A 13,391-nucleotide genomic window follows, 5' to 3' on the forward strand; every position below is an offset into this window, starting at 1 on the left:
AATGATATAGGATTGATGGTCACCATCTGCTTGGAGATCGCCACCTTATTAATGTATGTGCGGCTATACTATCTGCCCATGCCGGGGTCCGATAAATGATATAGGATTGTTGGTCACCATCTGCTTGGAGAGCGCCACCTTATTAATGTATGTGCGGCTATACTATCTGCCCATGCCGGGGTCCGATAAATGATACATGATTGATGGTCACCATCTGCTTGGAGAGCGCCACCTTATTAATGTATGTGCGGCTATACTATCTGCCCATGCCGGGGTCTGATAAATGATACATGATTGATGGTCACCATCTGCTTGGAGATCGCCACCTTATTAATGTATGTGCGGCTATACTATCTGCCCATGCCGGGGTCTGATAAATGATATAGGATTGATGGTCACCATCTGCTTGGAGATCGCCACCTTATTAATGTATGTGCGGCTATACTATCTGCCCATGCTGGGGTCCGATAAATGATATAGGATTGATGGTCACCATCTGCTTGGAGATCGCCACCTTATTAATGTATGTGCGGCTATACTATCTGCCCCCGGTTTTCACGAAACTGTTGTCCTATTTCTATCTTGAATTAATATGATGATATAATGCATTATATGTATAAATAAAAATCATTTTCACTGTTGATAAATTTTGGATTCCTGTATAATTATTGTAGGTTATATAAGGTTTAATATGGAATCATCTATTTGACTTAAGGGGCTCATTATTGGTGGATTAACATTGTTTCTGTTAGTTAAGTCCTGGTCTGATTGCAGGCTGTTGCCGGATGTCAGTTGTTCTTTGTATCTCTAGCCTGCTTCATTCTGCTCCACACCACATCTACTCCAGATAAGTTCTCGCTCTTTATTTATTGTCTGGTTCTTTTGCTTATCTGGGTTTGTCATTTGCTGTGGTTGGTTTCAGTTTATTTGCTTGCAGGGATTTTCCCCCTCAGTGGATTGTTGAGGAACTCCCTGCAGTTCTGTGTGGAGTATAGCTCCTTTGGGTCCATGTGTTTGTGGCTTGTTGAATTTGTAATGATTCTTGTTTTCTGTTCATTGGTATGACAAGGGCACCTGGTATAGGACGGAGTTCAGATCGAGTGATCTGAGGGCCTTTTTGTACTATCAGGGAGTTGGTATTTTGCAGGGTTTTTCTCTGGCCACCATCAGCCCCTTTCCTGTCCTTTCCTATTTTAGTCAGCGGGGGCCTCACCTTTTGCTATCCTGTCATCTACCTGTGTATTGTGTTTTTCCTATATCACCGCAGTCTTTGAATGTGGTGGGCTTGTTATTCTTGTCTATTTTCTGAGGCAGAGAGTTATTCATCTTTCCTACCTTTAGAATAGTTAGTTCTCCGGCTGGGTTCGCGGTGCACAGGATGTTAGTTCACCCCTCGGCTACTTCTAGTTGTGATGGTTAGTAAGGGGATGGCGGCCAGATTAGTTGCCAAGGCTCTTGTCACCTTTTACCAATAATTTATGGTGGTCTTCCATGGTTCCGGATCATAACACAGGCAGCTGTGAGAGGCTTGGAAGACGCACACCTAGTATAATCTAGTCTAGAGGAGGAGCTTTACTACTAAGAATTTGCAACACATTTTCACTTTCAGTTTCATACATTGTAAGTAGGGGGGTTGGGGCAGCATGAGGTTAACCAAGTATAAGATTAGATAAGGGCAGTGGAGAACAGTGACACACAAGAAGTAAGAAATGTATCTCCAGCAGAACTGCTGATCACTGTTGTTCATAGTTTGATAGAACATAGATTTGAGTAACATTTATAAAATTCATATGAAAGTTCAATTATGAAATATTAATACTTTTTTTTTTAAAGCTGGAGTCGGAGTCGGTACATTTCTCCCGACTCCAACCAAAACAAACTCCGACTCCACAGCCCTGCCTTCCACAGCCCTGCCTACTACAGAGCCCTGCCTACTACAGAGCCCTGCCTACTACAGAGCCCTGCCTACTACAGAGCCCTGCCTACTACAGAGCCCTGCCTACTACAGAGCCCTGCCTACTACAGAGCCCTGCCTACTACAGAGCCCTGCCTACTACAGAGCCCTGCCTACTACAGAGCCCTGCCTACTACAGAGCCCTGCCTACTACAGAGCCCTGCCTACTACAGAGCCCTGCCTACTACAGAGCCCTGCCTACTACAGAGCCCTGCCTACTACAGAGCCCTGCCTACTACAGAGCCCTGCCTACTACAGAGCCCTGCCTACTACAGAGCCCTGCCTACTACAGAGCTAACCGCGCCCCATACCCGAGGTTATACAAGTTCCAGCTCTCACAAATAAAGGTCTGTTAGGCCAATCTCTGATCAAGGACAGATTCTCATCGGACTCTTTGGTGTTAATTCTTCCGTGCATGCACTTGATCAATACCAATTAGGTCAGGAGCAGGCAACAACTAAACATTCACCCTCACAACACGACTTGTGGCTTCTCCAACCTTCCCCTCCTTCCTCAGTCACAATCGTTCAGTGTCCTTGCTTCTCACCATGTAGTTACCTACACACACACACACACACACACACACACACACACACACACACACACACACACACACACACACACACACACACAGCGTCTGGGGGAAATCAGGGTTTTTACAGTCCATTTCCTTCACATTATCTGCACACACACACACAGGCTGGACTCAGCGTCTGGGGGAATCAGGGTTTTTACAGTCCATTTCCTTCACATTATCTGCACTCACACACAGGCCGGACTCAGCGTCTGGGGGAAATCAGGGTTTTTACAGTCCATTTCCTTCACATTATCTGCACACACACACACAGGCCCGGACTCAGCGTCTGGGGGAATCAGGGTTTTTACAGTCCATTTCCTTCACATTATCTGCACACACACACACAGGCCGGACTCAGCGTCTGGGGAAATCAGGGTTTTTACAGTCCATTTCCTTCACATTATCTGCACACACACACAGGCCGGACTCAGCGTCTGGGGGAATCAGGGTTTTTACAGTCCATTTCCTTCACATTATCTGCACACACACACACAGGCCGGACTCAGCGTCTGGGGAAATCAGGGTTTTTACAGTCCATTTCCTTCACATTATCTGCACACACACACAGGCCGGACTCAGCGTCTGGGGGAATCAGGGTTTTTACAGTCCATTTCCTTCACATTATCTGCACTCACACACAGGCCGGACTCAGCGTCTGGGGGAAATCAGGGTTTTTACAGTCCATTTCCTTCACATTATCTGCACACACACACAGGCTGGACTCAGCGTCTGGGGAAATCAGGGTTTTTACAGTCCATTTCCTTCACATTATCTGCACACACACACAGGCTGGACTCAGCGTCTGGGGAAATCAGGGTTTTTACCAGGGCTGTGGAGTCGGTAAGCCAAACCTTCGACTCCGACTCCTCAAATTCTCTTGCACCGACTCCGACTCCTACATATATTGCTTAGTTAGGTGAAAAATTTATTGTAGTACATGAATATGTGTATGTGAACATCAGACATTTAATAATTTTTATGATACGATAATCAAGATATTTGGATAGAACATAAAATATATTTATTGGAATACAACTTTAGAACACAAAAAACTGTAATAAATTGTAAATATGTAATACACTATGTAATATACAGTAGATTACATATATATCTTGTGTGTGTATATACACTGTATATATATATATATTATATATATTACATATTTACAATTTATTAGTTTTTTGTGTTCTAAAGTTGTATTCCAATAAATATTTTATGTTCTATCCAAATATCTTGATTATTGTATCATAAAAACAATTAAATGTCTGATGTTCACATTATACTACAATAAATTTTTCACTTAAATATAAGCATTATACTAAATGTTATTATTTAGTAAAATATTCAGCACATTCTGCATTGCACTCCTGTCCCCAATTTATTATATATTTTAGGAGTCGGAGTCGGTGCATTTTATACCGACTCCGACTCCACCAAAATGAGCTCCGACTCCGACTCCACGACTCCGACTCCACAGCCCTGGTTTTTACAGTCCATTTCCTTCACATTATCTGCACACACACACAGGCTGGACTCAGCGTCTGGGGGAATCGGGGTTTTTTACAGTCCATTTCCTTCACATTATCTGTACACACACACACAGGCTGGACTCAGCGTCTGGGGGAATCAGGGTTTTTACAGTCCATTTCCTTCACATTATCTGCACACACACACACACAGGCTGGACTCAGCGTCTGGGGGAATCAGGGTTTTTACAGTCCATTTCCTTCACATTATCTGCACACACACACAGGCTGGACTCAGCGTCTGGGGGAAAATCAGGGTTTTTACAGTCCATTTCCTTCACATTATCTGTACACACACACACAGGCTGGACTCAGCGTCTGGGGGAATCAGGGTTTTTACAGTCCATTTCCTTCACATTATCTGCACTCACACACACAGGCCGGACTCAGCGTCTGGGGGAATCAGGGTTTTTACAGTCCATTTCCTTCACATTATCTGCACACACACACACAGGCCGGACTCAGCGTCTGGGGGAATCAGGGTTTTTACAGTCCATTTCCTTCACATTATCTGCACACACACACACAGGCCGGACTCAGCGTCTGGGGGAATCAGGGTTTTTACAGTCCATTTGCTTCACATTATCTGTACACACACACAGGCCGGACTCAGCGTCTGGGGGAATCAGGGTTTTTACAGTCCATTTGCTTCACATTATCTGTGCACACACACACAGGCTGGACTCAGCGTCTGGGGAAATCAGGGTTTTTACAGTCCATTTCCTTCACATTATCTGCACACACACACACAGGCCGGACTCAGCGTCTGGGGGAATCAGGGTTTTTACAGTCCATTTCCTTCACATTATCTGCACACACACACACACACAGGCCGGACTCAGCGTCTTGGGGAAATCAGGGTTTTTACAGTCCATTTCCTTCACATTATCTGCACAAACACACAGGCCGGACTCAGCGTCTGGGGGAATCAGGGTTTTTACAGTCCATTTCCTTCACATTATCTGCACACACACACAGGCCGGACTCAGCGTCTGGGGGAAAATCAGGGTTTTTACAGTTCATTTCCTTCACATTATCTGCACTCACACACAGGCTGGACTCAGCGTCTGGGGGAATCAGGGTTTTTACAGTCCATTTCCTTCACATTATCTGCACTCACACACAGGCTGGACTCAGCGTCTGGGGGAATCGGGGTTTTTACAGTCCATTTCCTTCACATTATCTGCATACACACACAGGCTGGACTCAGCGTCTGGGGGAATCAGGGTTTTTACAGTCCATTTCCTTCACATTATCTGCACTCACACACAGGCCGGACTCAGCGTCTGGGGGAATCAGGGTTTTTACAGTCCATTTCCTTCACATTATCTGCACACACACACACACACACACAGGCTGGACTCAGCGTCTGGGGAAATCAGGGTTTTTACAGTCCATTTCCTTCACATTATCTGCACACACACACAGGCTGGACTCAGCGTCTGGGGAAATCAGGGTTTTTACAGTCCATTTCCTTCACATTATCTGCACACACACACACAGGCCGGACTCAGCGTCTGGGGGAATCAGGGTTTTTACAGTCCATTTCCTTCACATTATCTGCACACACACACACACACAGGCCGGACTCAGCGTCTTGGGGAAATCAGGGTTTTTACAGTCCATTTCCTTCACATTATCTGCACAAACACACAGGCCGGACTCAGCGTCTGGGGGAATCAGGGTTTTTACAGTCCATTTCCTTCACATTATCTGCACACACACACAGGCCGGACTCAGCGTCTGGGGGAAAATCAGGGTTTTTACAGTCCATTTCCTTCACATTATCTGTACACACACACACAGGCCGGACTCAGCGTCTGGGGGAATCGGGGTTTTTTACAGTCCATTTCCTTCACATTATCTGCACACACACACAGGCCGGACTCAGCATCTGGGGGAATCGGGGTTTTTTACAGTCCATTTCCTTCACATTATCTGCACACACACACAGGCCGGACTCAGCGTCTGGGGGAATCAGGGTTTTTACAGTCCATTTCCTTCACATTATCTGCACACACACACAGGCCGGACTCAGCGTCTGGGGGAAATCGGGGTTTTTTACAGTCCATTTCCTTCACATTATCTGTGCACACACACACAGGCCCGGACTCAGCGTCTGGGGGAATCAGGGTTTTTACAGTCCATTTCCTTCACATTATCTGCACACACACACAGGCCGGACTCAGCGTCTGGAGGAATCAGGGTTTTTACAGTCCATTTCCTTCACATTATCTGCACACACACACAGGCCGGACTCAGCGTCTGGGGGAATCGGGGTTTTTTACAGTCCATTTCCTTCACATTATCTGCACACACACACAGGCCGGACTCAGCGTCTGGGGGAATCGGGGTTTTTTACAGTCCATTTCCTTCACATTATCTGCACACACACACAGGCTGGACTCAGCGTCTGGGGGAATCGGGGTTTTTACAGTCCATTTCCTTCACATTATCTGTGCACACACACACAGGCTGGACTCAGCGTCTGGGGGAATCAGGGTTTTTACAGTCCATTTCCTTCACATTATCTGCACACACACACACAGGCCGGACTCAGCGTCTGGGGGAATCAGGGTTTTTACAGTCCATTTCCTTCACATTATCTGCACACACACACACACACAGGCTGGACTCAGCGTCTGGGGAAATCAGGGTTTTTACAGTCCATTTCCTTCACATTATCTGCACACACACACACACACACACAGGCTGGACTCAGCGTCTGGGGAAATCAGGGTTTTTACAGTCCATTTCCTTCACATTATCTGCACACACACACACACAGGCTGGACTCAGCGTCTGGGGGAATCAGGGTTTTTACAGTCCATTTCCTTCACATTATCTGCACACACACACACACAGGCCGGACTCAGCGTCTTGGGGAAATCAGGGTTTTTACAGTCCATTTCCTTCACATTATCTGCACACACACACACAGGCCGGACTCAGCGTCTGGGGGAATCAGGGTTTTTTACAGTCCATTTCCTTCACATTATCTGCACACACACACAGGCCGGACTCAGCGTCTGGGGGAATCGGGGTTTTTTACAGTCCATTTCCTTCACATTATCTGCACACACACACAGGCCGGACTCAGCGTCTGGGGGAATCGGGGTTTTTTACAGTCCATTTCCTTCACATTATCTGCACACACACACACAGGCCGGACTCAGCGTCTGGGGGAATCGGGGTTTTTTACAGTCCATTTCCTTCACATTATCTGTACACACACACACAGGCCGGACTCAGCGTCTGGGGGAATCAGGGTTTTTTACAGTCCATTTCCTTCACATTATCTGCACACACACACACAGGCTGGACTCAGCGTCTGGGGGAATCAGGGTTTTTACAGTCCATTTCCTTCACATTATCTGCACACACACACAGGCCGGACTCAGCGTCTGGGGGAATCGGGGTTTTTTACAGTCCATTTCCTTCACATTATCTGCACACACACACACACAGGCCGGACTCAGCGTCTGGGGGAATCAGGGTTTTTACAGTCCATTTCCTTCACATTATCTGCACACACACACAGGCCGGACTCAGCGTCTGGGGGAATCAGGGTTTTTACAGTCCATTTCCTTCACATTATCTGCACACACACACAGGCCGGACTCAGCGTCTGGGGGAATCGGGGTTTTTTACAGTCCATTTCCTTCACATTATCTGCACACACACAGGCCGGACTCAGCGTCTGGGGGAATCGGGGTTTTTTACAGTCCATTTCCTTCACATTATCTGCACTCACACACAGGCCGGACTCAGCGTCTGGGGGAATCAGGGTTTTTACAGTCCATTTCCTTCACATTATCTGCACTCACACACAGGCCGGACTCAGCGTCTGGGGGAATCAGGGTTTTTATTTCCTTCACATTATCTGCACACACACACACACACACAGGCCGGACTCAGCGTCTGGGGGAATCGGGGTTTTTTACAGTCCATTTCCTTCACATTATCTGCACACACACACAGGCCGGACTCAGCGTCTGGGGGAATCAGGGTTTTTATTTCCTTCACATTATCTGCACACACACACACACACACAGGCCGGACTCAGCGTCTGGGGGAATCGGGGTTTTTTACAGTCCATTTCCTTCACATTATCTGCACACACACACAGGCCGGACTCAGCGTCTGGGGGAATCAGGGTTTTTACAGTCCATTTCCTTCACATTATCTGCACACACACACAGGCTGGACTCAGCGTCTGGGGGAATCGGGGTTTTTTACAGTCCATTTCCTTCACATTATCTGCACACACACACACAGGCTGGACTCAGCGTCTGGGGGAATCGGGGTTTTTTACAGTCCATTTCCTTCACATTATCTGCACACACACACACACAGGCTGGACTCAGCGTCTGGGGGAATCGGGGTTTTTTACAGTCCATTTGCTTCACATTATCTGCACACTCTTCTCTTTGCCGTCTTTTCTTGAGGCTTCCATACTTGCCCCACAAGCTCCCTCAGGTTTAACACCTATAAAGCTTGTATCAGTGCCAGCACACATCTCACTTGTAGGCGGCAATAAGACAAAAATCTACAATTTTATGCAGTCATCACTAAAACCTATTAAAAACCTACAAAAAAACCCCAAAGCATTAAACAGACCACAAGATCCCCCTGTGTGAGGTGATCCTACTCAACAGATCAGTCCTCTAATTACTAGAGCTACTTCATCCCACACTCATACAGATGTCCCATCACATGCAAACAGTTCACAAAGAAGGGAATTTTGTTACTTACCGTAAATTCCTTTTCTTCTAGCTCTTATTGGGAGACCCAGACGATTGGGGTATAGCTACTGCCCTCTGGAGGCCACACAAAGCACTACATCAAAAGTGCAAGGCCCCTCCCCCTCTGGCTATACCCCCCCCGTGATATCACGGGTTCTCCAGTTTTAGTGCCAAAGCAAGAAGGAGGAAGCCAATAACTGGTTTAAACAAATTAACTCCGAATAACATCGGAGAACTGAAAAACCGTTCAACATGAACAACATGTGTACCCGCAAACAACAAAAAAACATCCCGAAGGACAACAGGGCGGGTGCTGGGTCTCCCAATAAGAGCTAGAAGAAAAGGAATTTACGGTAAGTAACAAAATTCCCTTCTTCTTCAGCGCTCTATTGGGAGACCCAGACGATTGGGACGTCCAAAAGCTGTCCCTGGGTGGGTAAAGAAATACCTCATGTTAGAGCTGCAAAACAGCCCTCCCCTACGGGGGTGTCACTGCCGCCTGCAGGACTCTTCTACCTAAGCTGGCATCCGCCGAAGCATAGGTATGCACCTGATAATGCTTGGTGAAAGTGTGCAGACTGGACCAGGTAGCTGCCTGGCACACCTGTTGAGCCGAAGCCTGGTGTCGTAATGCCCAGGACGCACCCACGGCTCTGGTTGAGTGGGCTTTTAGCCCTGAAGGAACCGGAAGCCCCGCAGAACGGTAGGCCTCTAGAATTGGTTCTTTGATCCATCGAGCCAGGGTGGCTTTAGAAGCCTGCAACCCCTTGCGCGGACCAGCGACAAGGACAAAAAGTGCATCGGCACGGCGCATGGGCGCCGTGCGGGAAATGTAGATTCTGAGTGCTCTCACCAGATCTAGCAAACGTAAGGCCTTTTCATACCGGTGAACCGGATGAGGACAAAAAGAAGGCAAGGATATATCCTGATTAAGATGAAAAGAGGATACGACCTTAGGGAGAAACTCCGGAATAGGGCGCAGCACTACCTTGTCCTGGTGGAACACCAGGAAGGGAGCCTTGGATGACAGAGCTGCCAGCTCAGACACTCGCCGAAGCGATGTGATCGCAACAAGAAACGCCACTTTCTGTGACAGCCGAGAAAAGGAAACTTCCTTCAGAGGCTCGAAGGGCGGCTTCTGGAGAGCAACTAGTACCCTGTTCAGATCCCATGGATCTAACGGCCGCTTGTACGGGGGCACAATATGACAGACCCCCTGCAGGAACGTGCGCACCTTAGAAAGACGTGCTAGACGCTTCTGAAAAAACACGGATAGAGCCGAAACTTGCCCTTTAAGGGAGCTGAGCGACAAGCCCTTTTCTAACCCCGATTGCAGGAAGGAAAGAAACTTGGGCAATGCAAATGGCCAGGGAGACACTCCCTGAGCAGAGCACCAGGATAAGAAAATCTTCCACGTTCTGTGGTAGATCTTAGCCGAATTCGACTTTCTAGCTTGTCTCATTGTGGCAACGACTCCTTGAGATAATCCTGCAGATGCTAGGATCCAGGACTCAATGGCCACACAGTCAGGTTCAGGGCCGCAGAATTCTGATGGAAAAACGGCCCTTGGGACAGTAAGTCTGGTCGGTCTGGCAGTGACCACGGTCGACCGATCGTGAGATGCCACAGATCCGGATACCACGACCTCCTCGGCCAGTCTGGAGCGACGAGTATGATGCGGCTGCACTCGGATCTGATCTTGCGTAGCACTCTGGGCAAGAGCGCCAGAGGCGGAAACACGTATGGGAGCTGAAACTGCGACCAATCTTGAACCAAGGCGTCTGCCGCCAGAGCTCTTTGATCGCGCGACCTCGCCATGAATGCCGGAACCTTGTTGTTGTGCCGGGATGCCATTAGGTCGACGTCCGGCACTCCCCAGCGGCGACAGATTTCCTGAAACACGTCCGGGTGAAGGGACCATTCCCCTGCGTCCATGCCCTGGCGACTGAGGAAGTCTGCTTCCCAGTTTTCTACGCCTGGGATGTGAACCGCGGATATGGTGGATGCTGTGTCCTCCACCCACATTAGAATGCGCCGGACTTCTTGGAAGGCTTGCCGACTGCGCGTCCCTCCTTGGTGGTTGATGTATGCCACCGCTGTGGAGTTGTCCGATTGGATTCGGATCTGCTTCCCTTCCAGCCACTGTTGGAAGGCCAGTAGAGCAAGATACACTGCTCTGATCTCCAGAACATTGATCTGAAGGGTGGACTCCTGCGGAGTCCACGTCCCCTGAGCCCTGTGGTGGAGAAATACCGCTCCCCACCCTGACAGACTCGCATCTGTCGTGACTACTGCCCAGGATGGGGGCAGGAAGGATCTTCCCTGAGACAATGAGGTGGGAAGGAGCCACCATTGTAGGGAGTCCTTGGCCGTCTGGGAAAGCGAGACTTTCCTGTCCAGTGACGTTGACTTCCCGTCCCATTGGCGGAGAATGTCCCATTGAAGTGGGCGCAGATGAAATTGCGCAAAGGGAACTGCTTCCATGGCTGCCACCATCTTCCCTAGGAAATGCATGAGGCGCCGCAAGGGATGCAACTGGCCCTGCAGAAGAGATTGCACCCCTGTCTGTAGTGACCGCTGCTTGTCCAGCGGAAGCTTCACTATCGCTGCTAGAGTATGAAACTCCATGCCAAGATACGTTAGTGATTGAGTCGGTGATAGGATCGACTTTGGAAAGTTGATGATCCATCCGAAAGACTGTAGGGTCTCCAGCGTAGCATTCAGGCTGTGCTGACATGCCTCTTGAGAGGGAGCTTTGACCAATAAATCGTCTAGGTAAGGGATCACCGAGTGTCCCTGAGAGTGCAAGACTGCTACCACCGCCGCCATGACCTTGGTGAAGACCCGTGGGGCTGTCGCCAGACCAAATGGCAGAGCTACGAACTGAAAATGGTCGTCTCCTATCACAAAACGTAGAAAACGTTGATGTTCTGTAGCAATTGGCACGTGGAGATAAGCATCTTTGATGTCTATTGAGGCAAGGAAGTCTCCTCTGGACATTGAGGCAATGACAGAACGCAGGGTTTCCATCCGGAACTTCCTGGCGTGCACATGTTTGTTGAGCCGTTTTAGGTCCAGAACAGGACGGAACGAGCCGTCCTTCTTTGGAACCACAAAGAGATTGGAGTAAAACCCTTGCCCCTGTTCCTGAGGAGGGACTGGGATCACCACTCCTTCCGCTCTTAGGGAGTCCACCGCCTGCAGCAGAGCATCTGCTCGGTCTGGATGTGGGGAGGTTCTGAAGAACCGAGCTGGAGGACGAGAATTGAACTCGATTCTGTACCCGCGAGACAAAATGTCCGTCACCCACCGGTCTTTGACCTGTGACATCCAAATGCCGGAAAAGCGGGAGAGCCTGCCCCCGACCGGCGATGCGGAGGGAGGGGGCTGGAAGTCATGAGGTAGCCGCTTTGGAAGCGGTACCTCCATTTGCTTTCTTGGGGCGCGTGTGAGCCCGCCACGAATCTGAGTTTCTTTGCGTCCTCTGAGTCCCTTTGGACGAGGTAAATGGTGTCTTGCCCGAACCTCGAAAGGACTGAAACCTCTGCTGCCACTTTTTCTGCTGAGGTTTGGTTGTTCTGGGTTGTGGTAAAGAGGAGTCTTTACCCTTGGACTGCTTAATGATATCAGCCAATGGCTCGCCAAACAGTCTATCTCTAGATAAAGGCAAACTGGTTAAACATTTTTTGGAACCAGCATCTGCTTTCCAGTCCTTTAACCACAAGGCTCTGCGCAAAACTACCGAATTGGCGGACGCCATTGAGGTGCGACTGGTAGATTCTAGGACCGCATTGATAGCGTAAGACGCAAACGCCGACATCTGCGTGGTAAGATGCGCCACTTGCGGCACTGCTGGATGTATGATAGCATCCACTTTTGCTAAGCCAGCTGAAATAGCCTGGAGTGCCCATACGGCTGCGAATGCCGGAGCAAACGACGCGCCGATAGCTTCATAGACAGATTTTAACCAAAGGTCCATCTGTCTGTCATTGGCATCTTTAAGTGAAGCGCCATCCTCCACTGCAACTATGGACCTAGCTGCGAGCTTGGAAATCGGGGGGTCTACCTTTGGACACTGGGTCCAGCGCTTGACCACCTCAGGGGGGAAAGGAAAACGCGTATCTTTAGATCGTTTAGAGAAACGCCTTTCTGGATGAGCGTCGTGCTTCTGGATTGATTCTCTGAAGTCAGAGTGATCCAAGAAAGCACTCAATTTACGCTTGGGATAAAGGAAACGAAACTTCTCCTGCTCTGCCGCTGCCTCTTCTGCTGAAGGGGCTGGGGGAGAAATATCCAACAGCCTATTGATGGCTGAGATAAGGTCGTTTACCATGGCATCCCCATCAGGGGTATCCAGGTTGAGAGGGGTTCCAGGAATGGATTCCTGATCACTCTCATCAGACACATCACAGGGAGACTGATTGCGCTGAGACCCTGAGCAGTGTGAAGACGTCGAGGGTCTTTCCCAGCGAGCTCGCTTAGGGTGGCTGGGGCTATCATCTGAGTCATAATCCTCGGCCTGTGAAGCCGGGGACCCCCCTGTGGGCTGGATACATTCCAAGTGAGGGGGACCTGAGGACAGAGGCCTC

Source organism: Anomaloglossus baeobatrachus, unplaced genomic scaffold (assembly GCF_048569485.1).
Source record: "Anomaloglossus baeobatrachus isolate aAnoBae1 unplaced genomic scaffold, aAnoBae1.hap1 Scaffold_2991, whole genome shotgun sequence".
NCBI lineage: Eukaryota > Metazoa > Chordata > Amphibia > Anura > Aromobatidae > Anomaloglossus > Anomaloglossus baeobatrachus.